Source organism: Cyanistes caeruleus, chromosome Z (genome assembly GCF_971803275.1).
Source record: "Cyanistes caeruleus chromosome Z, bCyaCae1.hap1.1, whole genome shotgun sequence".
Lineage (NCBI taxonomy): Eukaryota > Metazoa > Chordata > Aves > Passeriformes > Paridae > Cyanistes > Cyanistes caeruleus.
This window is the reverse complement of record NC_141732.1, coordinates 60,306,333-60,322,822: the sequence shown is the minus strand read 5'-3', so window position 1 is coordinate 60,322,822 and position 16,490 is coordinate 60,306,333. Positions and strand designations below refer to the sequence as shown.

Below are 16,490 nucleotides of genomic sequence, written 5' to 3'. Positions count from 1 at the left end.
AACCTGGGGCATGAAAAAAACCCATGTTGAAACAGAGGGAAACAGCAGAGGACTGGGGAGGAATGGGGTGACCAACAGCAGAAGAAATCAAAATGGAAAGATATGGAACCAAGAGAGGTGACTCTTTAGGGGCTCTCATCATTATTAAGGACTGTCACTGGAAAGATCACCTGGAGATCTGTGCTATGTTTCTGAGAAATCTTGGACTGACAGGAGATATTAGCAACTCAACTCAGATTTTCTTTTCCCTTTTTTATATTTTGATATTTCCCTTTTCCTTATTTTTCTTTTTATTCCCATACCTCTGAAAGAGTCAAATTTTTACTTAGGGTCAAGGCTCCTTATTTTCAAGCACATGAACTCTAGTGTTCTTCACATACATTTAAAGCAAAGAATAACCATAGAAGATAAAGATTTGGTATCTGTAGGGTGTGATTACCCAGGCATTTTTACATCTAGCAAGATTAAGGTTTAAGGCTCATTAGTCTTAAACTTGTGAGTGGGTGTTAGATAAATTAGTTAAGCTCTGTCTATCAGTATTTGCTATTTCAGATTTAGATGCTGGCCTGCCAGTCTAATCAAAGCTTTGAAAAGGTTTGTTTCTTTTTAAACAACGCGCTAATAACACTACCGCTATCTAACTGCTAATGCTTATTCTGGGCTCTGCTTTTATGTGTCATACTGTTAGCATTTATTCCCAGCCCAGTCTTACTATTGTGAACACTAGAAAAGATTAACTTCATGTGCATTATTTTTCGGACTTCTGTAATTTCATGGGAAAACCAGACTATGTGCATTGCCATAGAGCACAGACATTAAAACTGTTGAGTGATTTTGTCCATCATTTTAAGTCTGTCTAAATTCTAATCCCTTAATAGTATTAAAATGAAAGCTGGTATCTAGAATGAAATAAGTCCATTAATCCCACTACTGATCTTTAGTACTGAGGCATTTTCCATAGTGGAAAGTATTCTAGTGCTTTTTCAACGGTTAACAGAGCTGGCGTGCAAGTTAGGAATCAACCTGATGGAAAAGGTTGATTTTATTCTCTTTTTTAGTTTCTGTGTCTTATGCTAGCCAGAATATTGCTTAGAGGTGTCACATAATGCAGTTTTTCTCCTAGAAATTAGAATCCAGTAACCTGCAGATAAACAAGTGACTTTTTTTCTTGCTATGAAAGCTTTAAATACAGACTTAATTGATTCGCCTAGATCTTGTACTAGCTTGTTGGTGAAGATCTGGAAGATCCAGAAAAAACCTAATTTTTAGATTAAAAAGATGTCAGGTTGTTTTGAAAGCTTATGTCTTATTGGTTTTGTCTTGTCTCAGAACTGAGAATTGAGCAGTATCTAGAAGCCAGAAACCCCTAAGAACCTCCATTGTTTGGCTATCAGATCTAATAGTGCATTTCACTTATTACTGGAAGACCTTTTGAACTGTAATGGACAACTACGGTAAAAAGGATTTTGAAAGATGTATGCATATAATCTTCAAATGCATTTTAGGAGATGCATTTTGGTAGTGCTCCTATAAGTATAAGAAGGGCATATTCCTCCAGGCAGTATATTTTTACAAGACCATCGTGCAAAGAATGAGAAATCAGGAATGAGGAGAAGCCTACTCGTTTGCAGACTACACACAAACTGCCACTTCTCTGTGTGATGCTGTGTTGGTTTAAATTAAATTTAATTTAAAAGGGGTAAGAACTGAGACAAAACAACCCTCACTGCAGTCACATTATTGAAGGGAATATAACAAACTTATATCCTGCTCCTTTCCAGAATTGCCGTCCACACATGATTTTTAAGTAACAATTGTGGGTTTATTTTTTTCAGATTGAGAAGCTATGTCCGAATTGGTTACTTCAAGTTCAACCAGCAGAGGGATTTTTTTTTTTTTTTAGATAGGAACAGCTAGGACTATTTTCCAATCAGTCAAATTTAGCATATTAATTCCCTTAAATTATCTTGTGAGCTGGGGATTAATTACCTTGCAGCTCTGTAATTTCAAATAACAGATTTTTTTTATTATCTTAATGAGCTGTTTGCCTTTTAGTTCAGATAGTTTATGGGCCTGGATTGTTCTGTGTGTTGGAGGGGGATTGTTATCCTGTTTCATAGCAAAAATCTAGGGGGATTCTATAGCAACTTTTCATCCGTGAAACAAATCACCTCTAACAGTATTATCAGAATATAAATTACCTGCGACAAAGGGGTTTGGTAGTTTTAAATTATATGATAAAAAGTGACAGTTGTGCTCCATCATGGGTTCTTGGGCTGATAGTGAGATCTGACAGCAAGCCAAGGCTTAGTGTTTTGAAATTGGCTCAAACCATGAGATTAGGCAGTAGCATTAGTCTTTTCAAGAGTAATATGATAATGTCACGGAGTTACAGATCATACTTCAGTGACAGATGGCACATGCCTGTGTGAAGTGTAGTGGGGTAAAAATACTTCTTGTTTTGATGTTTTATATGTTTAGTCACCATCAGTAGTTACTTACAAATTTAATATCAATTCAAACAGGAAACACCAGCTTCCAGGAAGACACCTGTTCAATTGTCCAGAGCTTAAAAAAAAAAAGTTTTGATACTGGCCATTTGCCTTCAGGGTATATCCCTACTTCAGATCAGTGTGTTTTTAAACATTTTTTCATATCTCTGTTTCTATCTTGTTGCTGCTTGACTATATAATTTTTGTTTTCAATATAGAAATGTATTATTTCTCCTAGTGTCTTTCTTACTGTTTATAGACAACACTAAATTTCAGGTTGGTGTGTGCAAGTGAAACTATAACAAGTATCTGTTAGTTCTTTTTTTATTTAAACACACTCAAACAAGCAATAAAACACAAATATTTTTGTTTTATGTCACGTGTTAAGAGCGCAGCTGAGGTTTTCTTCATGGATATGAATATTTAGCAATTTTGCAAGCATGTTGTCAGACTGCTGATTGTATTTGTAATCAAACTGCCCAGTGAAGTCTCTTAATTCAATTTTGTAAAGCAGTGGGGAACAAAAATTCAGAAGGAAGTAAAAGGTTCATCATAGCAATTGTTAATTGGGAAGTTATGCCTCTACACATGTTGGGGGGAAATAACATCTAAAAATAGCTTTAAGTGTTGCTTGACTAGCCCTGCTCACCTCTGCCCTGAAAGGAAAGAGAACTCAGGAATTTACATACCCTAACAATGACTTGGCTGGTATTGTGAGATCTATAATTAAGTATACAATTATAGCAACTGTTTGCTGATAGTTTATTCTCTTTTTGAGACAACTTCAATGTGAAATCTCCATTATGCTATAAAACCATGTTTCTGACCTATGTGAAATATAAAAGATTAATCCAATTCCTAATATCAATTTCATAACACACTAAGATAACTTAGTTTTTATTAGTTCTAAGAATTCAGTATTTTATGCATAATTAAATAATTTCAAGTATAAAGACTCAGCTGTTTAACAGCAGTATCTCCTGGACCAACCAGTAGCTATAAAAGGCCACAGGCACAAGATGAATTCAAATATTTGATGCCACAAACATTCTCAGAATTGGTAACATTTGTAATCTGAATTCTGTCATGACCATCTGTATTTTGATAGTTTGAAACAGCTCTAGGGTTTGGTTTTGTGTATAACCTGTGTCATAACTGGCAGAATATCAGCCTGCTACAGCATGTGTATCGAAGATATATTTGACTCCTAGGTTTTAAATGGAGAGAAATAGACCATCTTTATTGGTCTTACTATTGGGGTGTAAAACAATGTGGTTCATCTGGAGTGCTGGAAACCTATAGTCAAATATTATCCAAGAGGACTTGAACCTTAGGTCGTTTGTCAGGACAAGAATGCACACTCTATGACAATCTTGGGTTCATTCAAATGGAGGATTTGTCCTAGGATTTATTTGATTAAGTTGACATATTATTGGAGAATTCAGTATCCAGTTTTTTATTCCATGTGCTTTCTGTTTCTCTCATGATTGGACACACTTGTTTTAGTATCTAGATCACTTCTTTTTTCCTCATATTAAGTAGTTAACATGTTATCCGTTAGTGAGTCAGCATCTACTTAGGCAATATTTAGACAAGTACTGTTTGCACACAAAGTGTGGGTGTTGGCTGCCACCAGCATTTTATACATGCCCATGGTCTCTATAAGACTTGGTGCCATATTTCTGGAGTACTGCATAAATAAAATTAGATATGTCCCTCCCTAAAGTATGTCAATATCTAATAAAAGATGTGAGTGTGATTAAGTGGGGGAGGAAAAAGTGTTTATCTGATGAATGGCAGTAGACAAAAAGAAACAAGGATCATGATAATAGCATAATACAAGTTTACCACCTAATTAATTTTGATCAAGTATGTCTTTTCTAGAAACAGCAGTGTACATTCTGGTGTTGTTTTGGTTGTATATATGATCGAGTTTTGTGGTTTTAGCTATAAATATTACTACTGATTCAATTGTTATAATCTGTCTTATGTATTCTTTTTGTCACTTCTTTTCCAAATTTTCCACATTCCTTGTCTTTCCCATCATCAGTCTCTTGTTCTGCAGTGAAAAAAGGCTGTGTTCTGATCACATTTGCTGTGGCTAACAACAGTAGGACTGAAAAAGCTTTGACCTTTTGGAGAGGTCACTGTCTAGGATTCATGTGCTGATGGGAAACTAAAGAATGAAGGGGGGCAGGGGTGAAAAGGAACAGGGCTGCATAGGAACAAAGGGTGAACGCACCAGACGTAAAGAGTTTTCTCTTCAGTTTGCAGTCTCTTGTTATACTGAGTGCTTGTGTCACATTGTTTTTGGTGCTCATTGGCCTCTCCATGTCATATGGCTATGTTCAGTTATTTCAAAAGTTAATGTTCTCCAGTAGTAGTGGAAATCTTTGAAATGGCTGAAGCTTGTGTGAAAGTTTTAGCTTGAAAAAAAGAATAGTTTTTTTCTTTTTAATTCCCATATTGAATTAAGTTGTAGTCTTTCTGTTACCACTAACAACACAGCTTCTTCAGTTATGGTCAGGGTTAACTAGACCTCAGTGTGTAGCTTGGCACAGCTGCTCACTTTTAATCACTGAGTTAGCACAACTGCCACTTTCAGAAAAATGGTTAGGTAAAAAATTGTGACACTCCAAAGGGTGCAGACTGTTGCTGTTTTGAAAGGTGTTGGGTTTGTCCTTAAGAATGATCTGTGAGGCCAAGATAAGTGGTCTACAAAACCACCTTCTCTGGTAGTTTTCTGCTGTACATGGTTTATTTTTTGTTTATAATTAAGTTTGGGTACCTGCTGTATTGTATACTTCAAAGACAGGAATCAAGTTGTTATGAAGAGGTTACTAAACTTGTTTATTTTGAGTTAAGACAGGTGTATATTAATGAGTACAGTGTTTAAGGATGCTATGAATAGTAATGTTTTAAAGCCTTCCTAAAATTCTTTGTTTTTAGCGTTAAGTTGGGAGTAGAAAACCAGTGTTGTTTCTATTTTCTGTGTTTTCATTTTTGTCTTGGTTTTTGGTTACTTGAGCTAATGTGATGGCATTGAATAACAGAATCAGTAAACATTAGTAATGACTTAAGCAGAATGATTAAGAGCAGCATACAGTAAAGTTTAATCCCCCTCGCATTTACCATTGATTTGTAGGTTTCAATAAATTTTAAGTTTGTGAAAAATAACTCTACTTACCTGTAAAGCAGAGTATATTGATATAAGCCGTCTTCATTCTGCAAAGGGAATTGTCTGATGCCATTTTTTTGATATGAGCTGGAACATTTTACATTATGCATTCATGTATGATTGAATCAATGTGATGATTCAGGTGCTTTAGCAAGACTTGGAATATGACTACCTTAGACAGTAATTGCATTGACTGGAAAATTTTGCTAGAGTAGAGGCACAGGAACATATAACACCATGGTTAACAAAAAACAGTAAGTCTCAGCTTTCTCCCCTGGAAATGTTTCCAAATAATCCAACTGATCTGCTTCCTTTTTTTACAAACTGACATTGACTTCAACTCAAAAGTAGAGTTTGATTTTGTAGCAGCTAATGTTGGTTTGCTCTGATGTGGTTAGGCTGGGTGCTAGGTTGGACCACGTGATCTAGAGAGACACCTAAGAACCTCCATCATTCTTAAGTTCTTAGTGCCTGGGGAAAGAAAGTAAAATAGTGCTATATCTTACTGCTCCTCTGGAGAATATGGGGTTTAAAGGCAATTAAAAGTCACAATGTTATTCTTCCCTGCAACAGCTATGCCTTCTGAGGGTGTTTTAGATCTAACTGTTTATGCTAAATAACAACATGGTATTTTGTTCTTTATATTATAGAATAACTTTTCAGAGCATATGTGCTGAGGCTTATGCTTCAGGAAACAGGCATCTTGATTCGTATATGATTTCTTGCAGTTTGATGTGATCTGAAACTCCTCCAATCTGGTGCATGTGCATTATGGCAGTTTTTCACTTATGAGATCACATGCAGACATACTGGTAATTTCTCACTAACTGTACTGTTATAAAAGGTAGTTTTGAACACCAGACAGCTTTCCTAGGTCTTGGTATGCTTGTTTTGTTGCAAAACCATAATTTGCACTCAGAATGTTTTGACAAGTTTTTTGTAGCTATGTCCACTGAGGTGGAAATACTGCCTTTAAAAAAATTTAGGCCACAGGTGCAGTCTTCATTTATGCCTTGGAGACCCCTTTTTGACCAGCTTCCCCAAGGAAAAGTAGTCAGCCACAAAATTCAGCAGCTCTGATATATTTGTGTGTGGACAGGTGTGAATGTGTTTCCTTAGCTGTCTTGTGCAAAAGTGCTGTTATGATATTGTAGATAATAAAACTTCATTTTGTTGCATTCTAGGCAGGCCATTAAGTTCTAAGATAATTAAAAAGGCCTCTAATAGAGCTGTAGATAATCTGACAGAACAGTGAAACTCTTGATAAAAAAATGTAAGTCATATAGGAAGTCAGCCAGTCCACGGACCTGTCGTAGTGCCTTTCACATTCCATATGTTGGTCAGCATATCTATAGCCCTTGGCAGAACACTTTTTGAACTGCAGTACACCAGCAGGTTATTTTGGGGCATTCTGGAAGCAAATGTGAACCTTTGTGTGCCTGCTTAGAATGTGCCATCAGCTGTCCTCTTCCTGCATTAAAGAATTCTGGATGCCAGCAGCTGTGACAGCATTGGGACTAAGAGGTAACAAATCCTCAAGTAGGTCAGTCTGATGCTTAAGGTAATGTTTCATTATTAACATCTTAGACTTGACCACCTAAAATCAGTAGAAAGATAGTTCTGCTCCTTGAAACTTGATAGATTTCTGTCAATGAGATATTTCAGTGTTTGCTTCATTCTAAACGTCTGTCTTTGGTTCAGATACTGAAACAACAAGAAACAGTGGTACAGGATGACAGCATCTGCTTCCAGGAAAAACAAGATGGATTTGTTTTCAAGATTGGTTTCTGGATCCTTTGTGTCTCCCTGGGCTTTCTCTGTTATTTCTCCTTGTTCTCCAGTCTGGGAACCTGAGATGAACTAAGCTGTCTGTGGTCTACAGGCCTTTCTACTTTGTGCAAAATATGTTTAATTTCAAAAGATAGACTGTCTAGAGATAAATATTTTCTCAGCTGTGTTTATCTTTTGTTTCCTCAATCAAAATCATATGTTGTTTTGTTTATTCAAGTTAGCTCACTGTAAGCCACACATTTCTGTCCAATGTGGCAGGTTGTGAATTAGAATATTGCCAGAAAACACTGCCAGTAAAACTTACTGTCATTCTGTATGAAATGATTATGCACATCTTCATGTACTCCCCTGATACTTAAAAAATAAATCTGGTTATGGGTATCCTTTGGCAGGCAAAGTCTTCTTATATGGTGATACCAATGGTGCATACAGTTGTTCTTCCTCAGTCTTCTTGGAACCCCTGATATTCCTCATCCCCATTTGAAATGGCACAAAAACAACTAGTCTCCTTGCCCTAAAATTGTTCTTGATTTACTAGACAGACGTTAGTGGTTCAGTATGGGATCTCTTTCTGCTTAGTACGAGTCTCTGGTATGGATAATTTTGATCAGTCTAAAGTCTTTGTAGCTAAATGTACTTTCTTGCTTAATATGAATGGCTATTTAAGGACAAGCACAGATCATCTGGATTCTGCAATACTCTCCTGGAGTTATTTAAAGAAATACTTTGCTGGTTTTACTGTTTCCAGTATTTAAAATGGAGGACAGTTATCAAGGGATATTAAGTTATTAAGATACTTACTTCCAACCCTTCCTGAAATGAAGAGCATGTTGTGGTTTACCCATTCTTTCTTGCTCTCTATTTTCTGTTTCATTTTGGTTTTGTTTCCTAAAACAGTTTGGAGAAAGTAAAAACTGCATAGGCCTCATTCATTGTACTGAAGTATGACCCTATAACCTCATCTGTTTTGTGAAGGTTTGCTACATGTTCTGGGTACATCAGTATTCTTTCAAAGTTGACCTCCAAAAGCAATTGAAAGAATTCTGAGGATTTGAGGTAAACTGTAACCCCATTGTAGAAGGCAGCCAAGTTTGTCAGACCTGAACTTCTCCTTTGTGAAGACATGCTGGATATCACAAATCACCTTGTTTTCTGTGTGCCTTAACAGAGTTTTCTGGCAGATATGCTCAGTGGTGATCTTTATGGGCAGTCAGGTGAGTTCTGACCGACTTGTAAATTCTTAGGTCTTTATTTTCCTTTTTAAAAATGGTGGTTATGTGTCCTTTTTCCAGTCTTCAGAACTTCCACAACTTGTCAAATATGATAGATAGTGGCTTATCTGCTTCCTTTGTTAATTCCTTCAGGATCTATGGTTGTACCTCATCAGGTCCCATGGACTTGTGAACCTTCACATTCACTTAGATGATTTCAAATCAGATCTTCTTCTACAGCAGGTAGTTAGTTCTTCATTGTTCCTATCCCTGCCTTTGCCATCTGCAGCTCTGGTGAGGTGACTGGAGAACTTCCTGGTGAAGACTGAGACAGAAAAGTAATTGAGTGCTTTGGCCTTCTCCATATCCCCGGTAACCAGTTCTCCCATTTCCCTTGGAGAGGACCCACATTTTTGTAGTCTTCCTTTTATCACCCATGTGCCTATAGAAATAACAGAAATCACCTTCCTTCTTTAAGGAAGGAACCTTGAAGATCATCTAGTTCACACACTCTTTCTGTGGACACTTCCAAAGATGGGTCATCCACAACTTTTCTGGGAAATCTGTTCCAGAGCCTCATCATCCTCATAGTAAAGAGTTTCTTGTACTGCACACAGTACTCTTGGTGGGATGTTACAAAGACCAGAAGAGAGAGCCAGAATTACCTCCCTTGGTTGCTGTTTTGATACAGGTCAGGATACACTTGACTTTTTGGGCTGTGAGCACACACAAAGCTGTTGTTCAGCTTTTTATCCAGGAAAACCCTCAAGTTCTTCTTGGCAGGGCAGGGCTGCTCTCACTCTCAGTCTGTGTCTGGGATTGCCCCAGCCTAAGGCCTTGTTGAACTTTGAGGTTCTTGTGGACCTGCTTCTGAAGTTTGTCGAATTCCCCCTGTATGGCAAAGAAGCTATCTTATTGAAGCTTTTCTTGTTGCCCTTGATGCCCCTGGCCAGATATAATTTTTCCAGTGCTTTGGTTTTCCTAACCAGATCCCTGACTGCTCCATCTTTCGCTATTTTTCTTAGGCTGTCTGTTCTTGTTACCACCCTCTGTAGTCTAAAGCCAGTGGTAAATCGGAACTGAAATATTTCAGTGGAATGAGAAATACTTGCTCAGTTGTGAGCAACCCTGGAGTGCATTGGAACATGATTGGAACGGCTGCTCTGGGTCAGACTGGCAGTCCATCCGGCAAGAATTTTCTAGTAGCATTTGGGTTTTAATTAAGAAAGAGTAATTAAGAAAGATGGATACTTAAGATAGTTCCCCCAAGTACTCTCCGTAAAACTGAGTGCTAGAGCTTTTTGGTTAGAGAAACATATTGAGAGTCAGTCTGATGTGATTGATCTTGTGCTAGAGAGAGTATGGTTAAATAAGATTTCATTAGGTATTTTTACCTTGAAAGTAAGCTACTACTAGTAATCTAAAGCACTTGATACCACTTCTGCAAAACAAGGAGAAAAGTGGTGATCTGAAATAGCTGAGGTCTTTGTGATGTTGCGCCCTTAGGGGGAAGGGAGCACCCAAGATTTGTAGATAGTCATTGGTTGAAAGGAATGGAAGTCAGATGATCCACAAAAGCTTATGAAATGTTATTAGTAAATTACACACTTGGCTTGGAAGTTGGTATGTTAGTACCCATGGCACTGTATTTTGGATAAAGAGGTAGAGTGTAAGGGAGGAGAGAGATGAATTAAAGAGCAGGAGAAAGAAAGGAGAGGAGGAAGAAAAGAAGGAAAGAAAGAGATTACAGTCCTGGCTGCAGCATCAGTTCAGCTGATGGCATGTCCTGAGGCCACTCTTGGGTTTAGATCAGGGTATTTATTAATAGATAAGCTTTCCCTGCTCTGGAGATAAGTGTCATGCTTCCTATGCAAATTGCTTACCACTCACAGTCCATTCTTCCAGGTCCTTATGCAAATGTGTCCGAGGGCTTTGGATCTTTGGTGGTCTTGTTCTTCTCATACAGTCTGTGTCTGCTTCTCTACCTCATTTCTCTGTTTGTCCTGTACTGAGCTGTGCTTATCTCCAGGAAGAAGATCAAAGACGTGTGTCCCAGAAAAGCGGTGTCCTACCTCTGCATGGCCCCTTGTCCAGTCACATCTTGTTCTTTCTCACCGTGTTACTGCCAGCAGTCCTTGGCTGTTGTTACCTACAGTCCTTGGCTGGTGGCACAGCCACCGTGCTGCTGGTGTTTGAGGCATACACAAGCCACTTGTCTTGTAGCCTTCTGTAGCTCTGGTGCATGGTTACTTTGAGGTCCTCCAAATATCCCAGATTATTTTCTTAGAGAGGTTGTGCTTTCCTGCAAACTGTGTGGTGATAGGAGATTTCTGCTATTATCAGTGCTTACAGTTGTAGTTACAGCACATTCTTAGCTGTCATCTTTTGCTAGAGGCTTAAGGTTATGTGACTCAATGTCACAGTTTCAAGTGACATTATGGAAACATCAGTTCCACTGAGTTCATTGCTGTTGTTTTATTTTGTAACTGATGTCTCTTGTTCAGAGACTTGTGTAGCTACTAAATCTCTAAGGCAGCATGACCTGAAATATCTAGGTAGTGCTGTTCCCCTCATGCACACACTTGCTTTATTTTTGCCTCTGGATGTTTGAGACTGGAGGAGTTCCTTCTGCTTGGGATGGAAGTCTGCAAACAGTTCAAATGGTAATGACTCCCTACCACAAGGCAGCCAAACAGGTGTCAGGAAATGATGCAAGAGTAATCCCTTTTTGCTTATTGTTTGTGTGATGATTATGGGGCTAGCTATTTCTTTGATAATTTTTGTACTGTGAATGCTTTGCCTGCAGACTCTTGATCTCTTAGGTCTTTATCTTTCAGAGGCAAAATCACCTGACTGTCTCTTTTTCACATCTAGCTCTGCACTGTTGTGATTTCTGGATGAATTCTGCTTATCCTACCAAAAGTATTGCAGACCTGCATTTCTTCTGTTTGGTAGTTTGTGTACAGTGGCTCTGAAATAGTTTTTGTAAAGGTCACATAGTTTTGCAGTAGCAGCAAAGTGCTGTGGGAAAGGAGAGAAGCATTCAGCCATGGCAATTTGACTGACTCTTTTAAGAGCCCAAGTTTCAGAATCTGGTTTGATCGTTGATGTATTTCTTGATCTTTAATTGTATTGAGTGGTTCCCTGCATTTCTGAGGCTGGCTAAACTAAAAGGGATTTTTTTTTTTTTTTTTCAGCAGGGAACCTGAGAGGCTTGTGACTTTAATATTACTTTCACCCCTTGCTAGTTGCATGTCTTGGATGCCCTTCTATTGAAAATGAATGTACAGATGTATGCAGTATAGTGGATTGGAGTTCATTTGGTATGAATGCAGAAGCTGACATCAGTGACTCCCAAATGAGGAATAGCCCACGTGATATGCAAAAGTTGATAGCAATGCAATCCTGTTGTGGCAGTCCTGACTTCTGTGGGAGTTCATTGTACTGCTTCTTACCCCAAAACAAGGAACTTGTTTTCTCCTGGAACAAGTTGATTTTAAATCTCTTTTAGGATCTATTTCTTTATTTTATGGTGGCCTAATTCTGCTTTTATTGGGAAGAAATTAAATACAGTTCCATTTATAGGCAAATCCTTTGAATGAAGCTACTACCACAATTTAACTTCTTTTCTAGATACTGAAAATTTGACAGAATATACTCAGCTTGACTTAGCTTCTTATCTGCTCTATGTAATTTTGTGCTCAGTTAGATGATCTGTCTGAGTACAGTGGCATTTAATCCCTCTGAAGATACATTCTACTTCTGCTTTTGTTGGAGTCAAAATTAATCCTTCCTATCAGTCCAGCCACTAATTTTGTGTGTATTCAGTCAAAAACACTGGATGCTTTCATTTTTTTTAAAATTGTTCTATTTCAGTGAAGTTAGCATCTGAGATCTGTTATGCCTTATATAAAGTGCTACAACTTTCTAAAAAATTCCTAAAGTTAACAATGCAAAAATGTACTCTTTCTGTTTTTTGTATATTTTTGATTATTTTTTCTTAGAATTTTTCAGAACTGTGAGTAAGAGAAATCTGTGTGATACTTACTAATATTAATATGGTAACTACAAAGGGAATAAAAATGAAACAACTTAGTAGACAGAGTGCTTTAAAATAAAAGACAGGGTAAAAAGCAATTATTTTGTTTTGTACACAAAAAAATTATCTCCTTTAAAAGAACATATGCGGTTTTGATGTCTTTGAAGTCTTTCAAGTACTCTGAAATATTCAAGCTTTTATTCACACACATGCACAGCTTTTCTTTTAACAAAACCGAAACTAAGAAAGCCAAAAAGTAATCCAAAACAATATAATATTGGCTTGTTCTTTCCCTAGTAGTGATAGGGTCTCTAAAATTCTTCCCTTTGTCTTAAACAGAATGTTGACTTTGAAAGCTCAGGGAAGAAGCAGCAGGGAGAAGAAAGTAACACAGTGGTAAGTACCTTATTTTTCTTTCCTCTGGACCATCTGCCTAATGTGTTAAAATAGAAATCCTCTTATTTATTCATGTTTTGTTATAATTGCCTTCACAGCACTCGAATTTTATTCTGCATCACATCTCATGTTACTTTGAAGGCAGATTTTTTTAGCTCTGAATATCTATTGAAGACCCAAGTAAATTTTATCTGTTTACACGTATTTGTGTGCACATATAGAAAGGGCAATATATGGGAGAGGAAAATAACTCTGTTTTAAAGCTCAATGTCCATTATTAAGTATTTTGGCTTGAGAACTTTAGAATACTGAGTTTTGTATTTTTTTTTTTCTGTTCTTACAGATGATAAACAGATTTTTTGAAAACTTGTATCAAAAGTACTTGAAAAAATGCTAGAAGTTTTTGTTGAGCCTCTTACTGTCCTCTTTGGTTTACTGCTCTAAAGCCTAGATATACATCATATCATATACTTTCTCTCTTACTGATGTGTTAACATTTTTTAGCTAGAGAGCATATATAAAAATGTGAAATGTGCTAACAAGACAAAGTTTGATTTGCTTTCAGAACTCTATGGAAAAGCAACACATGTTCAGAATCAGCTTTTTTCTTTATTAAATAATGCCAATGCAGATGGCACTAACTTGCTTTTGCCTTATAATGTTAGGGTTTGCAAAGGCAAGTATTTTTCATGAATAAAAGAGTACCCAAAAGAATACTTAATTGTCAGAAGGTCTGTATGAATTCCTGTAGAGGAACTGCTACTGTGCTACATAGTCCCCCTCCTGCCCCAGAAGAAAAAACCCCAACAGCGTATGACAGCAGCTTCCATCTGCTCTGATCTTATTAATAATGCTGCTCAGATTGTGGGAATGCTAATAAATATTGACTCCTCAATGACTTTTATTTTGAGATTACCAAATACTAGTTCAAAGGATAGAAAATCTTCTGCATATTTTGTCTGGCATTTCTATAAACAGCATATGCTTAAGTAGAGAGAAACGTGTGCACATGCTTGTGTTTTCTAACCTTCTGTGTAGCCTATAATGTTGTATGCTTTGTGTGCTTTGGCATTCTCCACTGAGCTAATACTCCATGCTGTTGCTGCACTGCCTCAGCTGTGCTGGCTGCACCATAAGGTTTGTTGCTTCCTATGGGCAAATGACTAGCAACGCCTCTTGCCTTTACTTCCACTCGTTCATCTCTTTGACTATGGTAGTAGAACTAGAGGAATTAAGGCAGACTCTCTTCCTTTCTGCTGGAATAGATGTTGACTGTACGCAGTGCAAAATATTTTCTCATGAAGTAGTAATCCTTAAAAAAACCTAAACCTGAAGTGTAAGCTATTTCTTATCGTTTTTTACCTCTGTCAGAAGCTTGCCATCTTTTAGTCTGGTTGCTCTGTGTATTTAATTTTCTTTGTTTTCTCTGTGTAGAAAGTCAGGAATTTGTTTCTATGGATCTTTTTCACAGTAGCAATGAAAGAAAATGAGGTTATTTGATAAAAAAATTGATTCATTTTTAAAAGTTATTTGACGTAGGATTTGGAAAGCAAAGCAATTCTGAAGTAGCTTGGTTGCAGTTAGCTGTACCAAACTGCTGGGATTACTAGGTATATAGTAGCTGTGATTATTTCCACTGCATATTTAAAAACAAAAAGTGGCTAGTGGGGGATGGAGTGCACTTCAATATCCTTTTGGGATAAATGTTTCATATTTCTGGCTATGTATTAATTTAATACATAATACTAAATCCAAACTGTTTCAGTTCCATAGTGTAAAGAATTTTTTAGCGATCTGAAAATATCAGTGTTGAAATACTGAAGTATCAATGTCATAGCTCTTAAAGAAGCTGGGGTTGTTGCATATTCTGTGAAGATTTGTGGGACTCCTACAGTTTCCTTCAGACTTCAGTTTGCCATTGTAAAAATCACTGCATTTATATGGTGCTTGCGTTGTTTGTTTTTTTTTTTTTTTTTGCTTTTTTGTTTTGTTTTGTTTTGTTTAAATCCAAGGAAGAAAAGTGGGTGAGATTCAAACGCAGTAGTTTAAAAATGAATTTATTCCTCCCTCTTATGGTTTTCTTAGTAACACGACAAATACACACCCAAAGAATATGCAATCAAGTGAAACATCAGAAATGAAGCTCAGATCTAATGCTAATCTCAGCAGTGTTGTTAATGGTATCGAATTAGAAACCATTCTTTAGAGGAAGTGTTACACTGGCACTTGGATAGATTTACTGTCCAGATGGAAGTTATTTTCTAGGGCTGTCTCAGAAAAAAAGCAAAAGAAAATGTGCGAGAACATACTTGCAGCTACCTGGGCTACAATTATGTTATGACAGTGTATGTTGTGTTGCTGTGTTTTAAGTAGTGTTATTATGTGAAGTCAATATAAATATATTTTAAAAAGAGTAAAATGTGCAGTTGCTTGGTTATCTGAATATTTAAATATTTCTTTTCCTGTAAACTTAATTTCTAATATTTTTTCTCTCCCTTTTTTTGTAAGGATATTGCTGTAAAATATTTTGCCTTAAATTCATAGAATCACTGAAGAGTTACAGTTACAAGTGGCCCCTGGAGATCATCTCATCCAAGGCAGGGTCATCTAGAGGAGGTTACAAAGGAAAGGTCTCTGAGTTTTGAATGTCTCCAGAGAGGGAGACTCCACATCCTCCCTGGGCAGCCTATTCTAGTGCTGTGCCACCCTCAACATAAAGAGGTTCTTCCTCATCTTGCGGTGAAATTTCTTGTGTAGTAGTTTGACAATTGCTTCTTGTCCAGTATCTGGGCACCACTGAAGTCTGGTATCATCCTCTTGGCACCCACCTTTGAGATATTTATATGCATTGATGAGATGCCCTCTGTCTTCTTTTCTCTAGACTAAACAGGCCCAGCTCTCTCAGTCTCTCCTTGTAAGAGAGATGCTCCAAACCCCTCATGATCTTGTGACCCTTTGCTGGAGCTGCTCCAGGAGCTCCTTGTCTCTCTGGTACTGAGGAGCCCACAGCTGCACACAGCACTCCAGGTGTGGCCTCACTGGGGCCCAGTAGAGGGGGAGGTCAGCTCCCATGACCTGCTGGACACACTCTTCCCAAAGCAGCCCAGGATCCCACTGGGTCCTCTGGCCACAAGGGCACACTGCTGGCTCATTGTCACCTGGTGATCCACCAAGACTCCCAGGTCCTTCTCTGCAGAGCTGCTCTTTAGTGGGGCAGCCCCAGCCTGTGCTGGTACTTGGGGTTATTCCTCCCCAGGTGCAGGACCCTGCACTTGCTCTTGAACCTCATTAGGGTTCTCTCTGTCCAACTCTCCTGCCTACCAAGGTCCAGCCAGAAGGCAGCAGAGCCTTCAGGTGTATCAGCCACTTCCCCCAATTTGTGT

General features: G+C 37.8%; 1 protein-coding gene across 13 annotated transcripts in view; it reads left to right on the top strand.

Moving 5' to 3' along the window:
- The window catches only part of ERBIN (erbb2 interacting protein), a 116,320-nt gene that overhangs the window by 28,264 nt on the left and 71,566 nt on the right, over positions 1-16,490 (top strand). For all 13 annotated transcript variants that reach the window (XM_086867008.1, XM_086867012.1, XM_023943802.2 and 10 more), the window contains one exon: positions 13,051-13,107. The gene's annotated coding sequence lies outside the window, so the exon portion shown is untranslated. The remainder of the gene's footprint in view (positions 1-13,050; positions 13,108-16,490) is intronic.